Source organism: Tenebrio molitor, chromosome 3 (assembly GCF_963966145.1).
Source record: "Tenebrio molitor chromosome 3, icTenMoli1.1, whole genome shotgun sequence".
In the NCBI taxonomy this organism is placed as follows: domain Eukaryota; kingdom Metazoa; phylum Arthropoda; class Insecta; order Coleoptera; family Tenebrionidae; genus Tenebrio; species Tenebrio molitor.
In genome coordinates this window covers 13,548,177-13,560,553 of record NC_091048.1, presented here as the reverse complement: position 1 = coordinate 13,560,553, position 12,377 = coordinate 13,548,177, and the positions used below count along the sequence as shown (strand labels likewise).

The 12,377-nt window shown below is 38.5% G+C and overlaps 1 long non-coding RNA gene across 1 annotated transcript; it reads right to left on the bottom strand.

The window, feature by feature from the left end:
• Window positions 1–4,843: 4,843 nt before the first annotated feature.
• On the bottom strand, window positions 4,844–8,352 carry LOC138126408 (uncharacterized). Its single transcript, XR_011157802.1, has 2 exons — window positions 7,094–8,352; window positions 4,844–5,447 (listed from the first exon to the last, which is right to left on the bottom strand). It is a non-coding gene; the product is annotated as an uncharacterized lncRNA (long non-coding RNA).
• Window positions 8,353–12,377: the final 4,025 nt, after the last annotated feature.

The following is a 12,377-nucleotide window of genomic DNA, read 5'->3' as shown; positions in this document are numbered from 1 at the left end:
CCAACAACGAAAGCATTGGAAGTAACAGGACTCAGCGTAGAAACCGACAGAGGAGAACTACACCTATACTCATTATATTACCCACCAAAGAAAGAATTCCACCAAACAGACTTCGACTCCATAAAAAACGAAAACAAGGACACGATAGCAGCAGGCGACCTCAATGCCAGGAACAAACACTGGAACAGCAAAAGGAACTGTCCAAGAGGAAAGACACTACATCATTTCATAACCTCAAACAACATGGAAGCAATAGGACCAGAAGATCCCACTCACCACTACGAAGAAGGCAGCGACGTCATCGACATAGCCATAGTAAAAAACATTAATAACTACTACCACCTACAAACAGTAGAAGAACTAAGCTCAGACCACTCGCCAGTAATAATTACGCTAAACCGGCCAATCAAACAGGACAAAATCACAAAATCATGGACAAACTGGAAACAATTCCAAGAAACAATCAAAACAACAAACTCACCAATAAACAACCCGCAAGAAATAGAAAACGCAGTTAAACAACTAGAAATAGACATCAAACAAGCATACGAACAAGCCACATACGTCAAGGAAATACAACCCAAACAATTACTACCACAACACATCCAAAAGCTAATACAAACAAAGAACAAAGCTAGGAGGAGGTACCACCGCACGCTAGACCCAAACGACAAAACACACTTAAACAGAGCAGCAAATGAACTAAAACAAGCGCTACGAGAACACAGCAACAAAAAGTGGACAACATTACTCGAAAACACAAAAATCGAGGACAACTCACTATGGAGACTAACGAAAAAACTCAAACAAACCCCCCATCAAACAATACCACCTCTCGAAAAGCAAAACAGAACCGCAATCACAGACGAAGACAAACTCGAAATGATAGCCGAAACCTTCGAAGAACAGTTCACACCAAATCAAGCAAACACCTTATCACAAACAAAGGACATAGAAATCCACACAGCCATCTACAACCTCGAAAGAACCATACCAACAACACCAATTCCAACAACCACTACCGAAGAAATAAACCAAATCATACAAAATCTACCACCGAAAAAAGCACCAGGACCAGACGAAATAACCAACAAAATGTTAAAACAGCTAAACGAACAGGCGATAACTAAGTTGACAGAAATCATAAATGCAATCTTCAAACACAGACACTTCCCCAAGGACTGGAAAAAATCACACATAATACTGATTCACAAAAAAGGAAAACCAACAAACAACCCAACATCATACAGACCCATCAGCCTTCTCAACACCATGGGAAAAGTAACAGAAAAAATCATATTGAAGCACCTGAAGGAAGAAATCCAAAAACTCAGCATCATTCCCCCAGAACAATTCGGATTCCGCGCCGAACACAGCACAACACTACAACTGACAAAACTAACCGAGAAAATCAAAAACGACTGGAACAAACACCAAGCAACGGCCGCCATATACCTAGACGTAGAAAAAGCCTTCGACAGAGTATGGCACGCAGCTCTCATATACAAACTAACCAAATTCAAAGTTTCAACCCCACTCACGCAACTCATATCACACTACCTACAAGGAAGAACATTCCAGATCAAAATCAACAAGAAACTTTCATCAACAAAAACAGCATACGCAGGAGTCCCTCAAGGATCAATCCTAGGCCCCATCCTCTACAGCATCTACACCGCAGATCTACCCCAACTACCAGACAGGACCTCAATAGCACTCTTTGCAGACGACACAGCCATCACAGCCACATCGATCAATCCAAACAGAGCAGCTAAAATTCTACAGAAAGCAGTAAACACAATGACAAACTGGTTTGACACATGGAGAATCAGCATCAACCCGACTAAGACTGTAGCAATCTTGCACGGAGTCAAGACCAAGAAAACAAAAACTAACCTTCAAATCAAAAACATGCAACTACAATGGACAGAAAAAACGAAATATCTAGGAATTCACCTGGACAGAAAACTAAAATACACACACCACATAAGAGAAACAGCCAAAAAAGCGAAACAAATAATTGCAGCACTATACCCACTCACAAACAGAAAAAGCACACTCAACAAACACAACAAAATCCTGATATATAAGCAAATCATAAGACCAGTGATCACATACGGAGCAGAAATATGGTCCACGACAGCCAAATCCAACTTAAAAATCATAGAACAAATACAAAATGCATACCTCAGAAGAGCACTGGACGCACCACCATACATGAGGAATACACAAATTCAAAGGGAAACAAAAACAGAACCAATCAAAGTACACATACAAAACATGAAAATCAAACTACAAGAAAAGATAAAAAACCACCCCAACGCGGAACTGCGAAAAATAACCATCACTCCCTAAAAAGGGACAACATAAAGAGTCACAACAAGTAAAAATCACCAACAATTAGGAAGCCAAGGAACAAAAAATTCCAACTGCTTCATAGACCAATCAGCTAGATCCGGCTGTCAATCAGTGGCTTGTGAGACATCAATCAGAACACATCGCTCTCCGAGTCGCTCCTCAAACAAAAGACAGACTGCATTTTTTTTCTTCTTCCCCTTTTTATTCCTCACCCCTCACCAATAAATTCGACGAAATTCTTCGTCGCACTTTTACAAAAAAGACTTGTCTGGCGACACAATCTCCTTGTGTAATACTACCGTCCTCAGTGTTTTCGGAATCTAAACTGTGTGGAGGAGTGTAATTCTGTCTAGCAGTACAGCGTAAAAAATTATGCAAACAGCAACTAGCCAATACAATATTTTCAACAGTTTCAGGCTTTAGATTAATTGTTGTGTGGAATATACGAAACCGAGCTGCTAAAATTCCAAATGCATTTTCCACAATGGGTCTGGCTCGAGATAAACGATGGTTAAATATACGTTCATGTTTTGTTAAATTATTTTTCGAAAAAGGTTTCATTAAATGTCTTGTTAACGCAAACGCGTCATCGGCAACAAACACGTAAGGCAGAGGTGTAGTATCTACAGCATGAGACAATGGAGACTCAGGTGGCAGATGTAACTGATTTGAAATTAGTTTCCTATGAAATTCTGTGTTTTCGATAACACCACCATCCGAAACTCTTCCGTTTGTCCCAACGTGTACCATTATGAATTCATAATTGGCATTTACTAGAGCCAACATAACAATACTATGAGCACCCTTGTAATTATAAAAATAACTTCCACTATTAGGAGGTGGGATTATATTGACAAGCTCCACAACAATGAGGAAAATTCCATGATTGTTCAAAATCTCTTTCAATTTGCATCCACTCCTCTTCAGATCGTGGAAACTGAAACAAAAATTGTTTTAGGAAACAGAAGAAAGAAATAAGGCTATCCCTGGTCACATGCCAGCCATGAAAAAGAGGAAATCACAAGAACTATGTCGAGACACAGTCCTAAATATGGCTTACAAAACCCTGCAGAAGGAGCCAGAAGATGAGTTTACTATTTTCGGCCATCATGTTGGAAATACTTTAAGAAATATGACTAAAAGGCAAAAACTTATAGCACAAAAAATTATAAATGAAACATTATTTTACGGAGAACTGGACCAATTAACTTTACAATCAGCTGCACAATTTACCACTAATATGCAACATTTGAATGTGCAACAAACGCCACTGGCGCCAAAGCGATGCGATACCCGGTGGGCCGTTCAAGGACGTTCGCGGTCATAAAAGGTTGCTGGAGAAGGAACGATTGGCATCACTTTCAATGCATTAGAGGCACGGTAGAGAATAATATAGGTAGAGCTCGTGCCAACTCTCATGATCGATGACGCAGAAACCAAAATGCGTACCGAAGCGTCTGTACTACTCGAACTAAAAACATCGGTACCATTTTGTCACGCTTTACAGATTTGTGAGCTAATTTATGTTGATATTTATTTCGCGAAAAGCCGACAAGTCCTTAGATAATGTCGGACATCTAATCCAAATCCTTGAACAGTGTAAAATGCAAATTTGCCGTCACCCTGAAAATTTGAACTAAACGACCGACGTTTTTACGTTTCACTTATCACAATTGGTCTCCGCCTTCGCGCAGCTTTTGTCAAGGTCATCGATCATGAGAGTTGGCACAAGCTCTAAAGGGGCCCCTAGACGTACATTCAAGTTTTATGAAGTTGACTGTACAAACAAATCATACATACAAAATTAGTGAGAGACTAGATGTCAAAACAAAGATGACTTAAGGGCCCTATACACCTAGCGTTTTGTTTGCAGTACTTGTATGCGCATTCATGTTTCCAATACATATTATGATCATTGATCACATACTACAGGATTTGATAAAACACATGTATAGTACTAACATTGTATTCATGCATGCTGTTAAGTGTGTGTCTAATATATGTTCTTGGTACTTTATTTTGTATGTAAAGACAAGTGGATTTTTTAATATTAAAAACTCGACCACACACCCAGGAGCTGTCACTTTCAGCAAACATGTGTGACGAGAACGTCAAGCTCGCTTGTGTTGCTGTAATAATAGCAGAATTAACTGATGAACAGCCGAAAAAGAAGAAACGTAAAGTGTGGTGTAAAGAGTGGCTATTGCAGAGAAGTAGATTATCACATATAGAATTAATAAAAGAGCTACGAAGTTCGTCTCAAGATTATTTTAACTACTTGAGGATGTCTGAAGACAACTTTATGATTTTGTTAGAAAAAGTTAGACCTCTTATCGAGAAAGAGGATACAGTTCTGAGGGCAGCTATTACAGCTGAAGAACGGTTAGCAGTAACAATTCGTTTTTTGGCCACTGGACGATCATATGAAGACCTTAAATTTTCTGCGATAATTTCTCCACAGGCACTTGGCAAAATTATTCCCGAAACGTGCAAAGCTATTTATTCAGTACTGAAGAATGAATACATGAAGGTAAACTGTTTATTATATCTTATTACAATGAATATTAGTATTACATAATGTTATCAGTATTATAATTATGAAGTTGAGTATATATTTTCGGCGAAGGAATATCCGGCGAAGTTTGTTGTGGATAATAAACCATCGAGGGGGATGATAATGACGATGGTGTACGTGAGAGCAATTGTGAATCAGGTGAAAGAACATTTGGTATCATTTTGACAGTGTGAAGTGTTAATTGTCCAAGTTCTCCGTAGAACAACACTTCTGATATAATTTTCTCTGCTAATAGCTGCTGTTCGCGAGACATCACTTTCAGCTTAACAGCAACATTGCTACCAAATATTTCACACCGGTCATTGCTTTTGTTTTGAGTTAAAGTTTCACAGGCTAAACCAAGAAGTCTCTCCTTATTAGTTCTCTCCTCTTGTCCTGTATTTTTCCTTTTTAAACATCTTTTATTTGGTTTTATTTGGTTTGTCGTTGAGTGCTGAGTGAACGGATCGATTGATGGTTGATTTTCTTCGTTTTTATCACTCACCGTAGAGTCTTCTTCAAAATTTGCGATTTCCTGAAACATCATTTTTTATTTTAGTTTCCACGAACAGAACAGGAATGGTTAAAAATAGAGACGGATTTTCAAGAAGTTTGGAATTTTCCTCATTGCGTAGATGCTAATTACAAATTTTTGATGGTAGATGTGGGTGTCAATGGACGAGTGTCGGATGGTGGTGTTATTGAACAAACAACGTTTTACAACAAACTACAAAATTCCAATTTAAAACTTCCTAACAGTGAACCTCTACCAAGGAGTAGAGATAATAGGGAGATTCCACGGGTCTTTCTAGGAGACGATGCATTTGCCTTGAGTAACAACATTATGAAACCCTTTAGTCATCGCACGCTGGCATATGAAGAAAAAATTTTTAACTATAGATTGTCAAGGGCACGGCGGGTCGTCGAAAATGCTTTCGGAATATTATCTTCGCGTTTTAGAATTTTTCATACCGCCATTAATTTGAAGCCGGACAAGGTTGAGACAATAGTTTTAGTATGTTGTGCCCTACACAATTTTTTACGTGAAAATGCAAGAAGTACGTACTCCCCACCCCAACTCATCGATTCTGAAAACATTGAAAGTGGAACAATAATTGAAGGCGCATGGCGAACTGAACCTCAACATTTGGTACCACTAGAAATAACAAGAGGCAGAAATGCACCCTTGGAAGCAAAATCTATCAGAGATCATCTTAAACGATATTTTATGAATGAAGGAATAGTATATTATTCAACGAGTGAGAAAGTTGGCCATTTCCATGAGAATGAAATTTGCGACCACGAGCCGTAGGCGAGTGGAGTAAGTCATTCGAATGGAAATGGCCAATTCTCACGAGTTAAATACTATACTTTTGCTAATCATATTGATAATTGAGTAAATAATTATATATTTTTTATTTCTACGTTTTATTATGTACATATGTATACATTAACCGTGGCATAATTAACAATAGCAAAGGGAAGCGATTTTACATCAACATTTTTTTTTTTGTTATTTCTTTATTCTTCGTTGTGTTTAGTACACTGCTGCTGGGCTGCTGGAAGCTTGAACTGCATTGATGATTTTGTTCGCTGAGTCCATCTTGTTATTCATGGACGTGTCTATATAACCTTCGGCTACCGTTGTGGACTTCCAGCCACCGTGTCTTTTTAAAGCGGTTATATCGGCACCTGCATTTACTAGTATTGTAGCTGATGATCTCCTGAAACTGTGTCCAGTATACTTTTCAGCTTCCGGTAGCATTCTCTTGTACTTCTGGTGGCGTACAATTCTCTAGATCATCCACAATTTCCATTTTCTTGTTGATATTTCTGAGAAAACAGATTCGATGACAAATGTCAATGTTAACTATTTTTTAGAAAACAATGGACCGCCGTATAATCGTTACGGTGGTGATAGATACTATCCGTTGAGAAAGTAAAATCTAGTCATCTCATTGGTCTAAGACAAAAATTTTCTCCACGGACTGGACCAATTTTCTCCACAGTTGAAAAAATGACAACTTTCTCAATTAAAAACGTAACGGAAAAGTACACATTTCTTAATATGATTAGAAAAAGGTATTATTTCAAGACCGAATGGTACAACACTAACTTAAAATTTTATAATACCCATTTCTATTATGCGTAAAAATGCAAATAAAATAGAAAGATACATACCTCCGTCTCATTATCCTCATTGTCGGAATCCATTGAACTTTTTCCTTTTCGTGGAGTTTCTTGGTCAACCGTAAAAGATAGCAAATCAAAATACCACAAATGTGGCTCGTAAACTTGTTCACTGGACATGCCGGAGTGTGTACAATCTTTCACTTTTTTTAACTCTCGCCGGAAAGCAGAACGCAGAGAATTAATTTTTCTGATCACCATGTCTCTATCAGCAGTAGGTTCAATTTCTTTTAGCTTACTTATCAATTTCTCGTAAGCCTCATTTCGCAGATTCCGGTTACTATAGTCCTTACTTTTAACTTTCCATAGACTCGGAGACAATCTAAAAAGTTATAAACGTGTATATACTATTAAATTATTATAAGTCAGCTAGGAAAATAAATTTTCATGTCTTTAATTCTGTGCTATCATTTCAAATAGGTACCTACTTAATTTCTTTTTGCTTTTTAATCAAAAGCAAAGAAACTGCTTAATCAATAAAACATACATACCTGTACAACTGTATAAACTCTTCGATGAATTTCCGACTATAATTTCTAATGTCACTCATCTTGATTTTTTACAAAAATCAGTGTTTGTTTCTCTAGAAACTGTATCGATGTTCACCGACTGAACTCGAAGTTAAGCCGCACCGCAAAAATATCAAACACGTTTGATAGACTTATATTTGTATGAACATACATCGCGACAGACAAAAATCGGTCACTCACTGTGATTTTACTAAATTTTGTTTGAGCAAACCGTGTGCTGTCATACAAATTTTCACTCGTGTGTGGACAAGACTTGTATCTCATACGAATTTACGCAATCAAGTTTGATAAACATGCCAGAAAGTGTGTGTTTCTGACAAACTTGTATCACATACTTGCATGCGCAAGCAAGTCCTGCAAACAAAACGCTAGGTGTATAGGGGCCTTTACATGTTTCAGTAAGTTGTATGCACATACATGAGTCGCTACTACACGTTTAATTATGTTTTTGCAAAGTTGTTTGTGCAAACAGGGTTGACCAACAAGTCTAAGCAACTTTAAAATGTTTGACATATATGTTTCCTAATAATTGTATCATCAACAAAACATGGTCCTACATGTTAGAACATCTTAGTGGAGATATTTGCATAAATCTGTTTGGGCAAACCAATAATTGGTGTAGCGTGGAGATATGTTGGTAGAAACAAATCATACAATCATTTTGCGAAGAATCTGGAGAGTTAGATTTTTAAGCGTATTTACTGTCCAAGGACATGCGCATCAACGAGAACAATAGGGCAATAGGCATTCAGGTTTGGTTTTCGTGCAGTGTTGTTTACACAGCTACTACAATGATTGATTTGCGAAATTATTCCAAACAATTCATCGAAGAATTTATTAACATGTACAGAGAATTCCCTTGTTTATGGCGAATAAAAAGTAAACAATACAGCAACAGAAATTTAAGAAATGAAGCATACGAAAAATTAGTTGCAAAATTGAAAGAAATTGAACCTGAAGCCAATAAAGAGATGGTTATTAAAAAAATTAATACACTACGCACCGCCTTCAGACGAGAGATGAAGAAAGTCAAAGAAGGTACACATAGTGGCATGGGATCAGACGACGTGTATGAACCCCGATTATGGTATTATCCATTATTATATTTTACTGTTGAACAAGAAACACAACGGGAAGGACAAAGCAATGTGGAAGAAGATGATTTAGATAAAGAAGCCCAAGAAGAAAACACAGTGGAAGAACCTGTTAATGTGACAAACCAGGTAAGGATATGTAAAAAAACAACTGATAATACCATACAAGATTATAATAATTAAATAAGTCATCTACATAAGTACCTACAAAAAATGTTATTAACTGAAACGATTTACATTTAAACCATTCTGTCTTGCCAAAGTACTTTTCCTTCATTATTGAAATAACGTTTCAATTTTTCACGTATTTCCTTCGCCTCCTCCGCATAATGTCTGTTATGATTAAGTTGTAAAGGTACAAATTGAATGTTGTTATTGCGCCAATTGATACCGTTCGGAGACGCCAGCCACCGAAGGTTCCAAGACTGGAACCAAGTTGGTCGACTCGCGCGAACAGCGAGCCGACCAATCAGAGCCGGCGAACGGCAGGTCGCAATCACTGGAACGCGATTGGCCGATCAACCAGAGTCGACGATCGAGCGCCTGTCCGATCGCCCGGCACTATAAATATGGGACATTTCGCCGCTGTCAATCAGGTTCGCCGCTGTCTGTAGACACCGTACGAGTAACATCGCCAATAGTCTCGTGAAATTTACCCAGCGTCCAGATCCTTGATCGTTGGTGCTGGATAAACCAAATTATAAACAAGTGCAGTAGTACAAACAAGTGCAGTGCAACAACCAGTGTAATCAAATCGAACAACAATGGCAGAGTTTACACAATACATCAACAATTTGACACAGAGCGAGCTCTCGGAAGTGCTAGATCTTATCTACGACAGAATGGACAAAAATCAAACCGACCTAAGCGACGAAGAAAATGAAGGTAAGCCAACGCATACCAAAACAAGTGCAAGCGAAAAAGAAGAGGACACAAATATGGAAACAAACGAGGCCGCAACTCCAAAGGACAGCGAATTTATCCCACCGAAAAAATCCCGTAAGCACAAACTCGACGACGACAGCCCCAACAAACAATACTTTTCTATAAAAACAACAAACCGCTACAACGCGCTACAAATTACACAAACGCCAGCCCCAAGCAACACAGAAGAAACTGCGGAAGAAAATACATCGAACAAAACAGTACCCATTGTCATCAGACAACCAGACAAGTGGGTACAAATATCCAAAAAACTACATAGTGAAAACATCCAATACACAAAAGCAAGAAGCACCCCAGAAGGCATCAAGGTCTACCCAACAATTGTAACCGACTTCAGGAAAATAACCGCATATCTAGACAAACAAAAATACGAGTATCACACATACCAACTACAACAAGACAGATCACTGAAAACCGTAATGAGAGGTATTCCGCTCTCAATCCAAATAGAAGAGATACAAAAAGACCTGCAGGAACAAGGATACGAAACTACTAAAATAGAAAGAATGAAAAACAAATCAGGGGAAACAACCGCCGCCACTTACATAGAACTTGAAAGGAAATATAAATCAATATATCAAATCACAAACTGCTGCAACCTCTCAGTCAGTGTGGAAACTTACAAAAGCAGAAACACGTACACACAGTGTCACAGATGCCAATTATACGGCCATACACAAACAGGCTGCAAGGCCAAATTCAAATGCCTCAAATGTGCAGGCGAACACTCCACCCACATCTGCACCAAGGTAAAAACAATTGATGCGAAGTGTGCAAACTGTGGAGGCCCTCACCCCGCCAATTTCACAGGATGCATATTTCACCCCACACAAACAAAGAAACCAGAAACCACCAATCTAACAAATGCCTGGAACCAACAACAACAACAACAGAATCAAGAGCCGCAAGCAAACGCAACAAACCAAACCCAAACAAAAAACCCAACCCCAAAAACAAACACCAACAAAAACCAAAATCAGACAACGGAAAGCACTGCCCCCAACACAAACAACGGACCTCAAAAAGCACATAACAAAACGGATCAAATTGCACAACTAATAGGCAAACTGCTCATACAATTCTCAAAAACAAAACCCACACTACAACAAAAAATGGACTTCATCACAACAACAAGCGAATTAATACAAACAATTAATGAACCTTAAACCCGAAGCAAGAACAAACACCACAACGCAAATAATGCAACGAATAAAGAAGAACACTATCAAAATAGCTTACTGGAACGCAAATGCTATAAGCAACAAAAAACAAGAACTGGAATACTTTATACAAAAATACAAAATAGACGCAGTACTAGTCCAAGAAACACACCTAAAACCCCACCGCAAACTCAATCTACCTAACCACCAAATCTACAGAAACGACAGAGAAAACCAAAAAGGAGGAGGAACAGCAATAATAATAAACCGACTCATCAAACACCATCTACTCCCCACACCAACAACGAAAGCATTGGAAGTAACAGGACTCAGCGTAGAAACCGACAGAGGAGAACTACACCTATACTCATTATATTACCCACCAAAGAAAGAATTCCACCAAACAGACTTCGACTTCATAAAAAACGAAAACAAGGCCACGATAGCAGCAGGCGACCTCAATGCCAGGAACAAACACTGGAACAGCAAAAGGAACTGTCCAAGAGGAAAGACACTACATCACTTCATAACCTCAAACAACATGGAAGCAATAGGACCAGAAGATCCCACTCACCACTACGAAGAAGGCAGCGACGTCATCGACATAGCCATAGTAAAAAACATTAATAACTACTACCACCTACAAACAGTAGAAGAACTAAGCTCAGACCACTCGCCAGTAATAATTACGCTAAACCGGCCAATCAAACAGGACAAAATCACAAAATCATGGACAAACTGGAAACAATTCCAAAAAACAATCAAAACAACAAACTCACCAATAAACAACCCGCAAGAAATAGAAAACGCAGTTAAACAACTAGAAACAGACATCAAACAAGCATACGAACAAGCCACATACGTAAAGGAAATACAACCCAAACAATTACTACCACAACACATCCAACACCTAATACAAACAAAGAACAAAGCTAGGAGGAAGTACCACCGCACGCTAGACCCAAACGACAAAACACACTTAAACAGGGCAGCAAATGAACTAAAACAAGCGCTACGAGAACACAGCAACAAAAAGTGGACAACGTTACTCGAAAACACAAAAATCGAGGACAACTCACTATGGAGACTAACGAAAAAACTCAAACAAACCCCCCATCAAACAATACCACCTCTCAAAAAGCAAAACAGAACCGCAATCACAGACGAAGACAAACTCGAAATGATAGCCGAAACCTTCGAAGAACAGTTCACACCAAATCAAGCAAACACCCTATCACAAACAAAGGACATAGAAATCCACACAGCCATCTACAACCTCGAAAGAACCATACCAACAACACCAATTCCAACAACCACTACCGAAGAAATAAACCAAATCATACAAAATCTACCACCGAAAAAAGCACCAGGACCAGACGAAATAACCAACAAAATGTTAAAACAGCTAAACGAACAGGCGATAACTAAGTTGACAGAAATCATAAATGCAATCTTCAAACACAGACACTTCCCCAAGGACTGGAAAAAATCACACATAATACTGATTCACAAAAAAGGAAAACCAACAAACAACCCAACATCATAC